The sequence below is a fragment of the Rattus rattus genome, chromosome 1 (assembly GCF_011064425.1).
Source record: "Rattus rattus isolate New Zealand chromosome 1, Rrattus_CSIRO_v1, whole genome shotgun sequence".
Lineage (NCBI taxonomy): Eukaryota > Metazoa > Chordata > Mammalia > Rodentia > Muridae > Rattus > Rattus rattus.
The window spans coordinates 158,388,033-158,406,915 of record NC_046154.1 but is presented as its reverse complement, the minus strand read 5'-3'; positions in this window follow the sequence as shown (position 1 = coordinate 158,406,915).

Here is an 18,883-nt window from a genome sequence, read left to right as displayed (position 1 = left end):
GCTTGTTTTGAGCTGCCTGTGAGGGCAGCAACCAGAAGGGACTGCCCTGCCTTTTCCTGGGGCCCCTGTGCACTGGGGTCACAGATTGTGTTAGGTGTTTTCCTCTGGAGTCAGACATGTGGGCAGAGTGTAGTCTCTTCTGGCTTCCCAGGCATGTCTGCCCCTCTGAAGGTTTAGCTCTCCCTCCCAGGAGATTTGGGTGCAGGGAGCTGTTGACCAGGTCCTTTCAGGTCCAGGTGGTGTCTGGACTGCAGAGGACCTGCTGCTTGAGTCGATGCTTTTTCTTTAACTAAAATTAGGCCAGCACCGGTTCAAGGTGCAGCCCAACTGGCTTATTATGAAAGAATTCCTGTTGATGATATTGGTCGGTTGAAAAAGGCAGTAACTTTATATGAACCATATATTAAGGTTTTCTAGGCTAAAATTAACATTGCAAAGGACAGTGGTAGGAGAGGAACCTTGAGGACAACTGCTTGCTTTTGAAAATGCTCATGAGGACTAAAAGAGAACATTGTACCTATAAAGGAAACTGGAGATATTATTGCTTATGTAAAGGCATGCAGGAATATCTTTCTTGAAATTGGAAAGATGCATTTTTGGCAAGTATTGATCCAGATAGAGTTATTAAATTATGTATTTTAAATACTCTTGAATATCCTATAGGCACTTTAGCTCAAGATGAGTTGCCTTTAGAATGGATATATATTAAATACAACTTTAACAAAACATTAACAACTTATGAGGAACAAATTTCTTTAATTATACAACAAGGCAGGTAAAGACCTGGTTACACTGTCAAGATATGATTGTGCTACTAATGTTTTCCCACTGAGTAAAATAAAGTTGAATATTTAATGCAGATGTCTGAACTTTTCCGATTAGCCATGATTTCTTTACACTTGAAATATTTAACTTAATTTGCCCAATAGTAAATTGTGGGATCGCTTTAGAAAACAAAAATTTGTGATAAATACACAAAATTCTGTTGATCCATTACCATCTGTTGTTACTATGTTTACCGATGGCTCTAAAACCAAGAGTGTGTATTGAACCAAAGATAAATTTCAGGTACAAGAATCTTCTTTTGGGTCAATACAAGAAAATGAATTATTAGCAGTAATTATTGTATTGCGGGATTTTAGTCATGATGTAAATATTAGAGCTGATTCACCTTATGTTGTAGGAGTAATACAGAATATTGTGATAACTGTTATTTCTACATCTAAGCCTATAGTAAATATGTTATTTTCACATATTAAAGGACTATTTTTATTATGAAACTCGAGAATATTTATTACACATATTAGATCACATTCAAAATTGCCAGGACCTTTAACATTTGAAAATCATATAGTAGATCAATTAGTGACACTTGCTACCCCAGAAGAAAAGCATAGTCATAATCATGCAATGTAGGATATTTACAAATTAAATATAAGATTCCCTATTCTCAAATCACATTATTGCTAATTGTCCTATTTGTAAGCCTTTACATATAAGATGTACTCCATGTGACATTAATCCCAGAGGGATACAACTTAGTGAATTGTGACAGATGGATGTAATCCATATTTCTGAGTTTGGTAGACTTTCATATATGCATGTAAGCAGAGATGATTTTTCAAAATTTGTATGGGCTAAGACATTACCTGGAGAATGCAATGCTCATGTTATACAGAATTTATTGGAAACTTTTGCTATTATGGGACTATACTCTAAAATTAAAACTGATAATGGACCGATATATAATTCTTATAAATTGAATCAATTTTGTCAACAATATCATATTGTACATGTCACTGGTAGAGAATACAATCCATAAGGACAAGCTTTTGTTGAAAGAGTACAGCATAACTTGAAACGACAAATTCAAAAGTTAAAAAGAGATTACCTTACACAGCCTGAATGGTGTTGGCAGAATAAACTCAGAGCTACATTGGCACAAGTATTATTTGTTATTAACTTTCTTAATTTACCACAAGGTGAAGTTTTATCCAGAACAGATAGACACTTTATTCATTATTCCTCTGAAGTTATGGAATATCCAGTATGGATAAAAATTGCCCAAGATGCTGAATGGCAGGAAGTGACAGTACTGTATGTAGGAAGGGGATAGGGTTTTTCTCCTTATGGGATGGGAGACAAATCTGGTCACCCAGGAGATGGATCCAAGCATGGACTGATAAGAACTCTGCCCTACCCTAGTTAGAATCCAATTACACCAGCTATATTTTCTCCTGATGTAAGTCTTTCAAAGGTGAAAGACATGTCCTCTGTTACTGAGGCCATGGCTTCACTTAAATTTGTAAATGACAACAGAGAAGGATATGTATAGTAACAACCCTATTACCTACATGGGGTCAGGAAAAATGATTAGGAATTAAGGACAAAAAAGTCTTGTCTTATATGGGAAAGTCCTTTACTGTTCAGCATTTATTTTTAGCAATGTGTGCTTTACTTATGGTATCTTCTGCTGAAGCCAATGTGAGTTATTGGGTTTATATTCCTAATCCACATTTATTTGAGCCTGCTACTTGAGGGGAAACAGATGTAGTGTTATACACCACTCCAAACATGTTATCATCTCCTTTGAATAACTTGACTTAGTTGAATGAGCATGATGGAGCTTTGTATAATTTTACTTATGCTGGCCCAAAGATGCCTTTATGTTTAAGACAGAGACCATGCCTCCAAATGGGCTATTAAAATTGGCCATTACCAGGAAAAAGGTTACAGTCTCCAGGACTCCATTGCAGCGATTGACAGCTTGGTCTATAAACCAAAATTGGAATAACATTACATTTGTTATTGATTTTTCTAATGTTACCAGGATGAGCAGAGAGGAGAATGAACACCTGAATGGATCCTTGCTGAAGGTATGGTGAGATGGTGGCATTGCTGATAATTGACTGTCCTCTGTGGAAGATACTACTGCATTTCAAATTCATGTGTGGAAGAATGCTGATACATTAAAAGAAGTTGTGCTTGCTAATGGAAGCTTTTCTGGGACTGCTCAATCTGCTTCTCAATATCATTTTACTACATTTAAGAAAGAATAAGTTACTACTTGTCTTCCTATGTGATATTTGTTTTCTAAGATTTGGATTTAATTTTGCTAATAGATTTGCTTGTATTAAATATTGTTTGTATTCACAAATTAATTCATCTGTTCAGGTTGATATGTATCAAGATTCTATTATGATTATTCAGCAAAAAGATATGTATGGATCCCTGTTAATTTGAGACATCATCTGTCTTTGTTATTCCTTCTCTTCAATGGCACATTTGTCCTATTTGTTAATTTGATTCTCAACAGCTCTTTTTCCACCTTTTTTTGATTACCTTTCTGGTCTCATAGTCCATAACCACCTTTTCTTGACATTTAAATATATAGAGACATTGTGATTCATATCCTTCATTGAGAAATAATGTTCTTCATATCTATGTCCAGATTCTCAAATTCTGAACCACCAGCATAAGAACATACATGGGCTGGACTTAGGCTCTCCACCAATATATGTAGCAAACGTGGAGCTTGATCTTCATATGCTTCTCAAACAAATGTAATGAGGGCTGACCCAAAAATAATATTGCCTACATGTGGGATATATTGTTCTTACTGGGTGACTTGTCTGCCCTAAATGTGACATGAAGTACCTAGCCTTAGAAAGATATGAATAGTCAGGGTGGTAGATACCTGTAGGGATGCCTGCTCAGAGAAAGGGATAAGGGCTAGAAGAAGGGTTTTGGAATGGGATGACTAGGAGGGAACAGTGAGCTGGATGTAAAGTGGTAAAAAAGTAAAATTAAATTAGAAAAACGGAAAATCTTTGATACACACACACACAAACACACACACACACACACACACACACACACACCCATACACAGACACAACTATTGCAAGTCCATTTTGTTCTTCAAAATTTGACTGATTTATTTTCCTTCACAGATTGACAAAACTCAGCTGTGTATTGTTAACAAACTTGTATTTTCTAATAATGAACATCATTTCTCTGCTGTTTTAAATTTACAGAACTTAAGTGCATGTGAAATTTCTCTATAGTAGGACATACAGTCCTTATGGTATATGCTGAGAAATTATATAGTTGGGTTATATCCTAATTCTATTTTCAATTTAGTGAGAAATATTTGTATTTATTTGTATTATGAATGAAGTACTTTACTACTTACCTTTAAAAATGAGGATTCCTTTTTCCAACAGCATTTCCTGTTTTGTTGTCTGAAACTGAAAAGCTTCATTAAGGCAATAGATAGAAACAAAAGGACGAAATGGAAACCAAGAGAAAAGGAAAACATCTTTAGCAGCCATACATTGGACAGAGGGCTGATATCTAAAATATATAAAGAACTCAGGAAACTAGGTAACCAACAAACCAAAAAATATAATTTAACATGTAGCACTATCTAAACAGAATTTCCCACAGTATAATCTCCTATGGATCCACAGGACTTAAGGGAATGTACAACTTTCTTGGCCATTGTGAAAAAGAAAATTAAAATGACTGAAATTTGATCTTCCAGCTGTAAGAATGACTAAAATCAATGTCATGAGTGCCAGCTCATGTTGCTGAGAATATAGAACAAGGGAATACTCTTCCATTGCTGTTAAGAGTACAAACCTACACAGTCATAATGGAATGAATATGTTGGCTCCACAGAAAATTAGGACTCAATCTACCTGAAGACCCAGCTATACTAATCCAGTGTATATACCCAAAGGATGCTTCACTGTAACATAAGAATTCTTTGTCCATCAACTATATTCTTAACAGGTTTACTCGTAAAAGCAAGAAACAGCAAACTACCTATACATTTCCAAACTGGAAAATGGAAAAATAAAATGTGGTGAAAATGTGTTAATATATACAGAATAAATATTACACAGCTGATGAAACATTGACATCATGAAATTTGCAGGCAAATAGATGGAACTAGAAAATATCACCTTGTATGAGGTAAGATATTTCCAGAACTACAAACATAATATTGACTCACTTATACATGGAAATTAGCTTTAAAATAAAGGACAACAATCCCACAATTCACAGACCAAGAGAAACAATGTAAAGAAAATAACTCAAGGGTAAGTTACATGACCTTGAAAGGGATAAAGAATGAGAAGCATGACAAGAGAGGTCTGGATGGAGGGGTGGAGATTAGAAGATGGAGAAAACTATATTTAGTTCTTAACAAATGAATGGCAATTGCATAGAGATAATCCATCAGAAAATAAGGTTTGAAGAAAGGGAAACAAAGATCATTCGCTGTTTGGAGAGAGCCAGTCATAATGGAAAACATCTATATTTAGAGTAATCAGGAGTTAGACATAAATGTGTGTGAGTTTAAGGTCAACTTGGTCCACATATTAGTTCATTTGCAGACAGGGTTACATAGGAATTCAGTGTCTCCAAAAGCAAAGCAAAACAAAGACAAAGACAACCAAAAAAAGAAGGCTTGAAGTAGTAAGGCACCTCAGAAACATTAGCACCGAGGAAAGGTAAGCAATGGGATTGTAGTGTAAAATCATTCTGACCAAATTAATGAGGTTGTGAGCAGACTTTGGTATAAGTCAAACTTTTGAAAAAACAAGTGCGATGGTTATTCCTGGTTGTCAACTTGACTTTTTCTGGAATGAACTACAGTCCTGAAATGGAGGGCACCCTTGTGATTCAAATCTTGAGGCAGGAAGTCAAAGGCTTCTGTCATGGTACTTCATGTGGAGATCTTGGGACATATTGGCCTTGAAAAGCTTTGGCTCATTCAAGGTAGTACAGGCCTTTAATCTCAGGAGACTGGGGTAAGCAGATCAGAGATCAAGGTCACCTTGAGACAAAGGGAGGCCTAGATTCAGGCATGTTGGTACACCCCTTTAGACTGAGCCATCTCAGATTTAATTTCTAATGGAGACTTGCATAAGAACATGAGAAGACAGAAACCTCACTCTTCTTTTCCTGCTGTCTTTTACTTGCCAGCACAGCCATGGGATCCTAAGTCTTAAGAAAGTACAAAAGAGCAGGTGAAATTACTGTCTCCGTGGGATTAGCAACTCATGTGCTCTTGGACACAGCAGCCCCTTATCCGGTGTGTTGGACTGCAGACTGTATGTCATTACAATAACTTCCTATAAGAGTCAGAAGCATTGCACATGTTCTTTGATGAGAGAGAACCATGACTAATACAAAAACTAGTAGTTGCCTGCCCACACACACACACAAACATACACACACAGGTGCTTGGAAAAGAAAGAAAAAGAGACAACAATACCCCTATTTTATCATACTACTGTCTTCATTTGTTGCCCACTAAATATCATAAATTCCAAAAATGAAATACATGCTCTTCTCTGCTGTTAGAGATGAGCTTTCTTCAGCCTCTGTCTTTTCTATATAGGGCTACACATTTTGGTTGCCTCCTGATCTCTATCTTATTCCAATGCCAATGGTTTATCCATGGTTACTGAAGCAATTACAATCTACAACTTCCAGAAACCATAGGATTTTAACAAATTTTGAAATACCCAGACACAGTAGATCATATCCAATTGCATTCTGATATTAAATAGCATCTGTAACTGACTCACTGAAGACTCTATGAAAAGCCATTTCAGAAAGAACCTCAGATGAATCAGAGCAGAGGGCTAGACAAAACTACCTTCTAGTGGTTCCTGGAAACACCCTTGAGATTCAGTGAATGAAGAGGTATGGTTTGAGAATAGATAGGCTTCCTTCCTTTGTATGCTTGAGTATGGAAATGTGTGTTCCCTAGGGGGAACATCAGAACCGTGGAGTACCTTCATCACAATAATGTGGAGATTTCAAGAGTTGAGTAGTTTTCTTTGAACAACATTTATAATCATGGGGTTTATTTATTTATTTATTATTTATTTATTTATTTATTTATTTTTTGAAAACTGAGTGCATCTCTAGTACAGGTTCTTTCTATGTATGTGTTTAAGGATAACTTTTTGCTTCTTTGTGAATTTGATGTTGTTATTCATTCATTTTTAATATTTTTCTTATGAAAGTGTGGTTCTGTGGTATTTTAGAGACATGGGTATAATTTAAAATTTGAGGAACAACAAAAATAACATTATTTTTCTAAGGGGGTAATTTTCTAAGCTGTGATCTAGGACACATCTTCTTGTGTTTTTATGATAAATCTTCTGATCCTCGAAACAGGATTTTTCACTGTTGAAGCAAGTTATGTTCTGTTATACATGCCATTTCGTCCATTTTATCTTCCCCGGAAGTATGTGTAGGACTATGATGAAATATTTAGTGTCAGACACTAAAGTTGTGATAGAATTTTCTTGATTTTGAGAGAGGGGTGTTAGCTTAAATTTTTTAATTAAATATTGCTTTATTTAAATTTCAAATATTATCCCATTTCCTGGGTACCTGTACATAAGCCCCTTCACCGCTCCCCCTTCCCTTCTTTATAAAAGTGTCCACCTCCATATCCAATTCTCCTTACTGCCCTACCAACATTCCCTTACACTGGGTGTCCAACCTTGGCAGGACCAAGGGCTTCTCCTCCCTTTGTTGCCCAACAATGCTAACCTCGGCTACATATACAGATGGAGCCATGGGTCAGACCACGTATAGTCTTTGCTTAGTCGTTTAGTCCTCGGTAGCTCTGGTGGGTTGTGATTGTTGTTCTTATGGGGTCGCAAGCCCCTTCAGATCTTTCAATCCTTTCTCTAATTCCTCCAATGGAGATCCCGTTCAAAGTTCAATGGTTTGCTGCTATCATTGGCCTCTGTATTTAACATGCTCTGACCGTCTCACAAGAGACATCTCTATCCGGTTCCTATTAGCATGCACTTCTCAGGTTCATCAATCTTATCTAGTTTTGGTGGCTGTATATTTATGGGTCACAAGTGGGGCAGGCACTGAATGGCCGTTCCTTCAGTCTCTGCTCCAAACTTTGCCTCCGTATCCCCTCCTATGAATATTTTTGTTCAGACTGTTAAAAAGATTGAAGTGTCTGCACGTTTGTCATCATTCTTCTTGAGCTCTGAATTGTGTCTTTGTTAATTCAAGTTTTGGACTAATATCCTCTTATCTATGAGTGCATACCATGTGTGTATTTCTGGGATTATGTTACATCCCTCAGGGTGATAGTTTTTAGTTCAATCCATTTGCCTTTGAATTTAATGAAGTCATTGCTTTTAATAGCTGAGTAGCACTCCATTGTGTAGATGTACCACATTTTCTCTGTCCATTCTTCTGTTGAAGGGCATCTGGGTTCTTTCCTGTGTCTGGCTAATATAAATAAAGCTGCTATGAACATAGTGGAACATGTGTCTTTGTTGTAGGTTGGTGCATTTTATGGGTATATGCCTAGGAGTGGTATAGCTATTTCCAAAAATAATACTTCCAGTATTCTGGGAACCTCCAGACTGATTTCCCCAGGGGTTGTATCAGTTTGCAATCCCACCAACAAAGGAGGATTGGTCCTCTTTCTCCACATCCTTCCCAGCATCTGTTGTCACCTGAGGTTTTGATCTTAGCCATTGTGATTGTTGTGAGATGTAATCTCAGTGTTGTTTTGATTTTCCATTCCCTGATGACTAAGGATGTTGAACATTTCTTTAGGTGATTTTGGCCATTCGATATTTCTCAGCTGAGAATTCTTTGTTTAGCTCCAGACCCCCATTTATAATAGGGTTATTTGCCTCTTTGGAGTCTACCATCTTCAGTTTTTGTATATTTGGACCTTAGCGCTCTATCAAATGCAGGATTGGCAAAGATCTTTTCCCAATTTTGTCCTAATGACAGTGTCCTTTGCCTTACAGAAGCTTTCCAGTTTTATGATAACACATTTGTCCATTTTTGATCTTAAAGCATAAACCATTGTTGTTTTGTTCAGGAAATTTTTGACAATGCCCATGTGTTCAAGATTTTCCCCACTTTTTCTTCAATTAGTTTGAGTGTATATGGTTTGATGTGGAGGTCCCTGATCCACTTGGACTTAAGTTTTGTACTGGGCCATAAGAATGGATCAATTTGCATTTTTCTACATGCTGAACTCCAGTTGAATCAGCTCCATTTTTGAAAGGCTATCTGTTTTTCATTGAATGGTTTTAGAGCTCCTTTGTCAAAGATCAAGTAACCATAGATGTGTGCATTCATTTCCAGGTCTTTGATTCTATTTCACTGATCTACTTGGCTCTCTGTGTACTAATACCATACAGTTTTTATCACTATTGCTCTGTAATACTGCTTGAGGTCAGGAATGGTAATTCTCTCAGAAGTTCTTTTATTGTTGAGGATAGTTTTAGCTTTCCTGGGTTTTTGTTATTCCAAATTAATTTGCAGATTGTTCTTGAAGAATTTCTATGGAGAATCTCTATGAAGAATTGTGTCAGAATTTTAATGGGTGTAGATTTGAATCTGTAGGTTGCTTTTGGCATGATAGCCATTTTTACTGTATAAATCCTGCCAATCCATGAGCATTTGGGGTCTTTCCATCTTTTGAGATCTTCTTCAATTTCTTTCTTCAGAGACTAGTTGTTCTTGTCATAGAGATCTTTTACTTGCTTGGTTAAAGTCACTCCTCATGTGTGTAATTTTTTTGTTTGTTTGTTTGAGTTTTAGATGTCAAGCTGCTGATGTATGCTCTCTCCTGTTTCTTTTTCCATAGCACTCAGAGCTATGAATTTTGTTCTTATCACTGTTTTTATTGTGTCCCATAAGTTCAGGTATGTTTTATTTTTATTTTCATTAAATCATAAGAGGTCTCTAATTTCTTCCTTTTTTTCTTGCTTGGTCAAGTTGTTCAACTACCATGTATATATGGACATTCTATCATTATCATTATTGAAGACCAGCCTTAGTCTGTGGTGATCTTATAGGATGCACAGGGTTATTTCTATCTTTCTGTGTCTGTTGAGGCCTGTTTTGTGACTGATTATATGGTCAGTTTTGGAGAAGGTAAAATGATGTGCTGAGTAGAAGGTATATCCTTTTGCTTTGGGATATTCTATAAATATCTGTTAAATCCATTTGTTTCATAACTACTGTTAGTTTTTCTATATTTAGTTTCTCTGTTTAGTTCCAGTTTCCATGATCTATCCATTGATAAGAGTGGACTGTTGAAATCTCCAACTATTATTGTGTGAGGTGCAAAGTGTGCTTTGAATGTTAGTATGGTTTCTTTTATGATGGTAGTTGCCATGCATTGGAGCATAGATATTTAGGGTTGAGATTTCATCTTGGTGTATTTTTAATTTGATGAATATGAAGTGTCCCTCGTTATCTTTTTTGAAGTCTTTTAGTTGAATGTTGATATTAACTGATATTAGAATACCTACTCCACCTTATTTCTTTGGACAATTTGCTTGGAAACTTGTTTTACAGCCTTCTTCTCTGAGATAGTGTCTGTCTTTATCCCTGAGTTGCTTTTCCTTTCTGTGGCAAAATGCTGGGTCCTTTTTACATATACAGCCTGTTAGTCTATGTCTTTTTATTGGGGAATTGAATCCATTGATGTTGAGAGATATTAAAGAATAGTGATTGTTTCTTCCTGTTATTTTCATATGTAGAGCTGGACTTTAGTTTGTGTGTCTCTCTTCTTTTTGTTTTGTTTCAAGGAGATTATTTTCTTACTTTTTCTAAGGGGTTGTTTCCTACCTTGTGTTGGAGTTTTGCATCTATTATTCTTTGTATGGCTGGATATGTAGAAAGATATTGTGTAAATTTGGTCTTGTCATGGAATATCTTGGTTTCTCCATCTATGTTAATTGAGAATTTTTCTGGATCTTGGCTGGCATTTGTGTTCTCTTAGAGTCTGCATAATATCTTCCCATTATATTCTAGCTTTCATAATCTCTGGAGAGATGTCTGGGGTAATTCTGATAGGTCTGCCCTTTTATGTCACTTGACATTTTCCCTTATTCCTTTTAGTATTCTTTCTTTGTTCTGTGCATTGTGTCTTTCCAATATTATGTAATAGGAATTTCTCATCTGGTCCAATCTGTTTGGAATTCTGTAGTTTTCTTGTATGTTTATGGGAACTCTTTTTCAGGTTAGGGAAGTTTTCTTCTACAATTTTGTTGAAGATATTTACTGTCTCTTTAAGTTAGGCACCTTCACTCTCTTCTATACTTATTATCTTTAGGTTTGTTCTTCTCATTGTGTTCTGGACTTCCTGAATGTTTGGGGATAGGAGCTTGTTGGGTTTTACATTATCTTTGATGACTGTGTCAAAGTTTTCTCTGGTATCTTCTGCCCCTGAGATTCTCTCTTTTATTTCTTGTATACTGCTGGTTATGCTCACATCTATGACTTCTGTTCTCTTCCCTAGGCTTTTTATCTCCAGGGTTGTCTCTCTTTGTGCTTCCTTTATTGTTTCTATTTCCATTTTTAAATCCTTGACAGTTTGTTCAATTCCTTCACTTGTTTGGTGGTGTTTTTTTGTAATTGTTTAAGGGATTTTTGTATTTCTTCTTCAAGGATTTCTATTTGTTTACTTGTTTTGTCCTATATTTCGTTAAGGGAGTTATTTATGTCTTTCTTAACATCCTTCATCATCATCATAAAATGTGATTTTAAATCTAAATCTTGCTTTTCCAGTGTGTTTGGATATCCAGTATTTGCTTTGGTGGGCGACCTGGGTTCTGATGATGCCAAGTAGTGTTCATTTCTTTTGCTTAGGTCCCTGTGCTTGCTTCTTTCCATCGGGTTGTCTCTGGTGTTAGCTTGTCTTTCTGTTCTGACAGTGGCTGGACCCTCATGTAGGCCTCTGCATCAGCACTCCTGTAGACCTGTTTTCCTGTTTTCTTACAGCACTGTTTTAATCAACATGGAATCAAGAAAGATTTTTGTATATCCTCTCATGACACCATGCTAACTCATTGTGATCAAATTTGCTTTCACACTATGTAATTTTTTTCTTCCATGAGTTGCATTCATTTAGTATTTTCTCAGAAAAATAAAAACAAAATAAAAATATACCTATTAATTGATCTATGTGTCTAGGTATTTATGTATGTATCTATGTGTATAAAAATACATAAACCCAACAAAATTCCTGCCGTGATTGTTTTGTACATTTTTTCAAACACTTTTCTATTAAATTATTTTTGAAAATGTAGTAGAATGCAACAGAGAGGTTAGAGAGCATCTCATTTACAATAAAGATGCTTGAAAAAGTCATACGCATTGTGTGTGTTTTGTCTGTCTGTTTTTGTGTGAGTATGTGTGTGTGTGTGTGTGTGCGCGCGCGCGCGCGCGTGTGTGTGCATGCACTCAATTGTAGTTTCTAGCCTCTATAAAAGACGATACTCATGTCAGAAGCCACATGCTGCCAACTAAAAAGCCTAGTGTAAAATCCTTCTAATCCCAAAGGAAGAATAATATCAACTAACTTGATCACCCAGTGCTCCAGTGGACAAAAAAAACCCCAAAGACTATACATGTAGGAATCCATGGCTTCAGATCCAAATGTAGCAGAAGATGGACTTATCTGGCATTAATTGGAGGAGAGGCCCTTGATGCTATGGAGACTTGATGCCCCAGTATAGGGTAATAATAGAGCATTAAGGAGAGAGTGGGTGAGTGGGTGGAGGAGTACCCTAAAAAAAAAGAAAAGAGTAAGGGGATAGATGTGGGACGGCTTGAGAATTTCGTGGCGGTGAAAATGGAATATCATTTGAAATGTAAACCTATCACATGATTATAATAATAAAACAATGGATTTCTGGTCACATACTAACAGCTGCTGAGGAAACCAGGGGGTGGTGTGAAAACAAGAAATACAAAGTGATGAAAACTGACAATTGAGAGTATATTGTCAATTTTTTATTATTCAAAGATAAGATGTATTAGGACAACTCACTTCAATGTGTAAGTAGGACTCCATAGATGGCAGACCTCAAAGGATTCTGTGTCAGAAACAAATCCTTCTGCTTTCCAGACTGCCCTTCTTTTTGCTTGGTCTAGCCCAGCCTTGGTCTTCTTTCCATAAGCCAGCCATTTCTGTAACTGCAATATCTTCTGTGGCATGGGAGACAATTTCTGGAACAATGAGCATTTCTCGAAGGGAAAAATTCTCATGTTTCAAATTGGCCCAAAATTATCTGATCTTCCTTCAATGTATTGACCTTTTGAAAAACTATTTTAGCCAAGGCTTTCAGGAACTAATTTTCCATTTTCCTCTGGAGAGTGACAGAACACTTGCAAATACAATGTGAATAGTGACTTCACAGAACAGAATTTTGAATGCCAGGACAATATCACTAGATATGAGCACTAGAGAGATGAGCTAACCATAGTTCAACGATGTTGTACAAGCAGTTTGAGGGCAGATTTTCTGTCATCAACATATTCATTGACAATGGTCACTTGGCTTTGTTTACAGGTCTGTGTCTCGATGCAAGAACTGAAAGTCCTCATTTCTGACAACATACAATTAAAAGAAGTCATCAAGCTTTTAAAACAACAGCAATTAGTAACACTAGAGAGAGATAGAACATCATTGCAGATACCCCATGTCATGTTCTTGGCACCAGGTAAGCTTCAGAGAAAAGAGGTGTTACATGGGGACAAATTCTGGGCCAAAAATTCTTATCTCCACAAAACATGGAGACAGTAAAGATAGTGCCCCTGTCCCTGCCGCTGCACCTGCCCCTGTCCCTATAATTCTAGTGAATCAAATAATGGTGATAATAATCCCCTAAGTGAGACAGATCTCCTGGCAACCATCCAAATAGATGAGTACCCCTAAAGGGGGTGCTGTTCTGTGTGTGTCACATCAGGGTGACTGAAGAGCAAGCCAAAGCACTATGAGCCACTAGGTAGAGTTTCTGAGGGCACATTCCTTTGATGCTTTCTCTAGGGAGTTACAACATGGATTTGTTTACAGACTATACCACACTGAAAACAAGGAAGATGGCCAGCAACACTTATGGGAATGCTAGTGAAGTAAATTGTGGTGATATCAGTCTTGGAAATGACATGGACTTCCTTTTTTTTTTTTTAACCAAGAAAGTGGTGTTGCTTGATCCCACTGAGACAGGTGTTTCTTATAGAATTGTTGAAAACTCTACAAGAGCAACTTCAGCTACCTCCAGGTCTACAGAAGAGTCCCTCCGGGCACTTTCTTCTGAAGATGATGCAGTGGAGGTATGCAGGGTCCCTTTCATGCCAGAACTGCCTTTCCCTGTGCTTGTACATCTTGGACAGAATATTGAGGCAAAATACACATGTAAGATTCTGGCTCTTTGGGATTTAACATTTTCTTTGATTGCTATATAAATATCTTCTATTGCACCTTCTACAAGTGAGATTCCTAAATGTCCTTCCATTTCCTCTCCTTTCGTTTTCTTTCATAGGTTTTTCATCTACAGGGTTTTCTCAGAGTGTGTGTGTGTGTGTGTGTGTGTGTGTGTGTGTGTGTGTGTGTTTTATGCTTCTATTTCCAATTGCAGGTCTTACACAGTTTTATATATTTCCTTCAACTGTTTAGTTGTATTTTCCTCTTCAAGAAATTTATTTGTTTCTCCTTTAAATACCTCTCTCTGTTTGATCATATTTTCCTGCACTTTATAAAGGAATTTATTCATTTCCTCTTTAACAGTGTCTATCAACATTATAATATTGGATATACAGTCATTTTCATAAGATTTGGTTGTGTTAAGATAACCATGGTTTGCTCTTGTGGGGTACCTGTGCATTGGAGATGTTATCTTACCCTGTCTTTGATGAAGGTGTTATTTAGGGAGCCTACAGTCATCTGGTGTAGAGGGCCGCAATAACATACGCCACCACTAGATGGCGCTGGCTTCCACTGCGCCCCACGTGGAAGGCCAAGTCAGTCAAGATGGCGCTAGCCTTCGCCGCGCCAGCCGACTCCCTATCTGGAGATTAACCGTGTGCGCTTGTGCAAGAGTGCCTTCGTGCCAGGTCTTTGCCCATTCCGGGGCGTGCCTGATGAGGTCATGAGTAAGCGACCAATCAGGTGTGGATGCGCGGCGTTAGGGGGTTTATAAGCGCACCATGTTGGCGTGGCAAAGGGGCTTCTCCTTAAGATAAAAATTAAGTTTTACTCATAGCTAGGATTTCTATGTCCGCGTGCTTCTTGCCAGCGGGAGATCGCGCGCGGGACAATCTGGAAGGTGTTGGTCCCTAGGTGTTCTTGTTTTAGCAGGTAGTGGGAGGAAGTTGAACCTCAGTGATCCTGGAATGGTGCTACTCTGATTGGAACCCTTAGGGTGAATGTTTCCAGATTTTCATGACTTTATTGTTTAGAACTGAAACTCCATAAAGATTATAGAGCTACAGGTCAGATGTAGGTGGATGGAGAGCAGAAAATAGATGAGAGGTCACCCTGGGAGAGTAGGCTGCTTAGGGAGGCTTGGGTTACCCTAAAATAATCAGAGAGCAGGGAAGATGGGTGGGGGAAGGGAAGGTTACCTCTATGACTCAGGATCTGCAGGTCTGATGATGGTGGGGACTGAGCTGGCAAGAAGAATGGATGTCCCCCCGACAATGAAGGCTTCTCAGGGCATCTTGGCTAGGATCGAAGGGCTCAGAGACCAGAAATAATTGGTTTCTTAAATTTATTTGTGTAACTTATTTTACATTACTCCAAGTTAATATTAAAACATCATGACAGGAAAGTTTCACATAGACAGTGACACAGAGGTGTTATGAAAATGGCAATGGTCTATTGGAAATATGCCAAAGAATAATAAATGTATACATTGTTTACTCAGATTCTACTCACAATCATATGGAACCTGTAGCCATTCCCACAGAAAACAACTGTGCTTCCATGGAGTACACCATTAGTGTAGCTTTCTTTTCATACCAAGTTGGTGAAACCAACAGACTGAGGATATAGATGGAGTACAGCACATTGTCTCCATTTCTAATTTTTTTAAGTGAGACTCAAAAATACAGTCAGTTGTAATAGGACTGCATTCTGCTATGTGGAGTCTTCTTTAAGGTAGGGGAGACTGCATCACTGTGGAGGCTAATTATTACAGGTGAAAATGGCTTCTTGATAGGAAGCTCTCTGTATGCTATTGAAATGTGATTCAATATATAGCCAGAACTTCTCTATGATAGATAAGTGAATTGCTTTTTTCTGTTTTTTTTCTTCCTTCGTCTCAATATTTATCTACATTAGAAGACTGTATGAGTTAAATCCTAATTAAAGAACCAGATATTTAAACAATTCTTAACATTATTTAACAAACCAAATAACCACAAGTCTATCTAAAGCAACTCTACAGTTTATATAAAAGGATTTTATGAAAATTGTAGAAAAATAGAAATATAGATTTATTGTCTTTTAATTCATTCGAAAAATCCACATGAAGTGTTTTATCTTTTATTTATTACTTGCCTAGACATTCATTTTATGCCATTACAAGCGAACTGGCTCATATATTCCTATTTCTGTTAAAAGAAACATACTCGTAATGTAACTAGAAACATTTTCATGCCTGAGTTAACTGTTAACTTAATATCTGTTACGTTCTATGCTTTATGGTTCTTGGAAACCAATCATAATAGAGGTCAATTATTCTTGCTTATATATTAGTCTCAATAAACTTGGATGCATGACGTCCTTGGGAATCAACATCCTACCTGTGCCATGTTTGTGGGTAATTGAATCCCTGGTTATCAAGTTGGGACATGAATTCTAGGCAAGTCAAGTCACCCTGTCACAGTGGATTAATCCAGCCACTGAGTACAAGATAAGCATGCCGCTATCATATGTTCCTTAGGAAGTCTCCTGTCCCTAAATACAGATTGGTGAAAGAACTTGGCACAGAGTTTTGCTGTTTTTAGGCTTCAAAACTGTATGAATCTGGCTCAGATTTAGTGGTGCCCAAGGTTGTTCTGTGGAACTGATTGATCAGTCCTGGGGAAAATCTCAATAAACTATCCCTGGCTAAGTGAAATTGGTATACATTGTTGTTTGTTGGGAAATGCCTGGACACCAAAATAAGTGTTGTAGATTTGTCTTTTTGTTCTTTTATTGGATTTTTTATTTACATTTCAAATATTATCCTGTTTACCAGTTTCTGCTCCAGAAACTCACTATCTCAATCTTGTACTCCTGATTCTATTTGGGTACTTCCCCACCAGACCATACACTCCCTCCCACCTCCTTACCCTTATATTCTCCTATATAGGGCATCCAGCTTTGACAGGACAAAGGGATCTACTCCCATTGATGCTGTCAAGTCAAGGCCATCCTCTGCTACACATGCAGATGGACCCATACATCCATTCCTGTGTACTCTTGGGATGGTGGTTTAGTTCCTGGGAGCTCTGGGGTTCTGGCTGGCTGATATAATTTTTCTTCCTATGGGGTGGCAAACCCCTTCATTGCCTTCAGTCCTTTCTCTAACTTCTCCAATAAGGAGCCCATTCTCAATTAAATGGTTGGCTGTGAGCATCTGCTTCTGTATTTCTCAGGCTCTGGCAGAGCCTCAAGAGACAGCTATGTCAGGTTCCTGCCAGCATGCACTTCTTGGTGTCCATAACACTGTCTAAGATTCATGTCTGCAAATTGGATGGATCCCCAGGTGGAGCAGTCTCTGGTCCAAATTTTCAATATTTCCTCCTGTGAATATTTTTCTTCCTCTTTCTAAGAAGAACTGAAACATCCACCATTTGGTCTTCCTTCTTCTTGAGCCTCATGTGATCTGTCAATTTTATCTGGGTTATTTCAAGCTTTTGTGTTAATATCCACTTATCAGTGAAAGCATACCAAGTATGTTCTTTTGTGACACTCTGGATGACATTTTCTAGTTCTGTCCATTTGCTTAAGAATTGCATGACCTCCTTGTTTATAATAGCTGAGCAATATTCCATTTGTGTAAATGTCCCACATTTTCTGTATCCATTTCTCTGTTGAAGGACGTCTGCATTATTTCTAACTTCCGGCTATTATAAATAAGGCTGCTATACACATAGTGGAACGTGTGTCCTTGTTATATGTTGGATTATTTTGGGTATATGCACAAAAGTGGTATAGCTTGGTTTTCAGGTCCACCAGATTGATTTCCACAGTGGTTGTAACAGCTTGCAATCTCACCAACAATAGAGGAGTGTTCATCTTTCTCTACATCCCCGCCATCATCTGCTGTCTCCTGAGTTTTTTTGATCTTAGCCATTTTGATTGGTGTGAGGTGAAATCTCAGGGTTGTTTGGATTTCTTTTCCCTGATAACTAAAGATGTTGAACATTTGTTTAGGTGCTCCACAGCCTTTTCAGATTCCTTCTTTTAAAATTCTTTGTTTAGCTCTGTACCCCATTTTTACTAGGGTTATTTGATTCTCTGGAGTCTAATTTCTTGAGTTCTTTATATAAATTGAATATTAGCATTCTATTGGACATAGGATTGGCCAAGTTTTTTCCCAATCTGTTGGTTGCAGATTTGTCCTAATAACAGTGTCCTTTGCCTTATAAAAGCTTTGCAATTTTATGAGGTCCCATATGTTGATTCTTTGACTTAGAGCATAAGCCATTCTTGTACTGTTCAGGAAATTTCCCCCTGTCCATGTGTTCGAGGCTCTTCCCCCACTTTCTCTTCTGTTAGTTTCAGTATATCTGGTTTTATCTGGGTGTCCTTGATCCACTTGCACTTGAGCTTTATACAAGGCAATAAGAATATATCGATTTGCATTCTTCTGCATTCTGACCACCACTAGAAACCTAACCATTTGTTGAAAATTCTGTCTTTTTTCCACTGGATGTTTTCTGCTCCTTTGTCAAAGATGAAGTGACCATAGGTATGTTGGTTAATTTCTGGGTCTTCAATTCTAATCCATTGAACTACCTTCCTGTCTGTGTACCAATATCATACAGTTTTTATCATTACTGCTATCACTTATGGA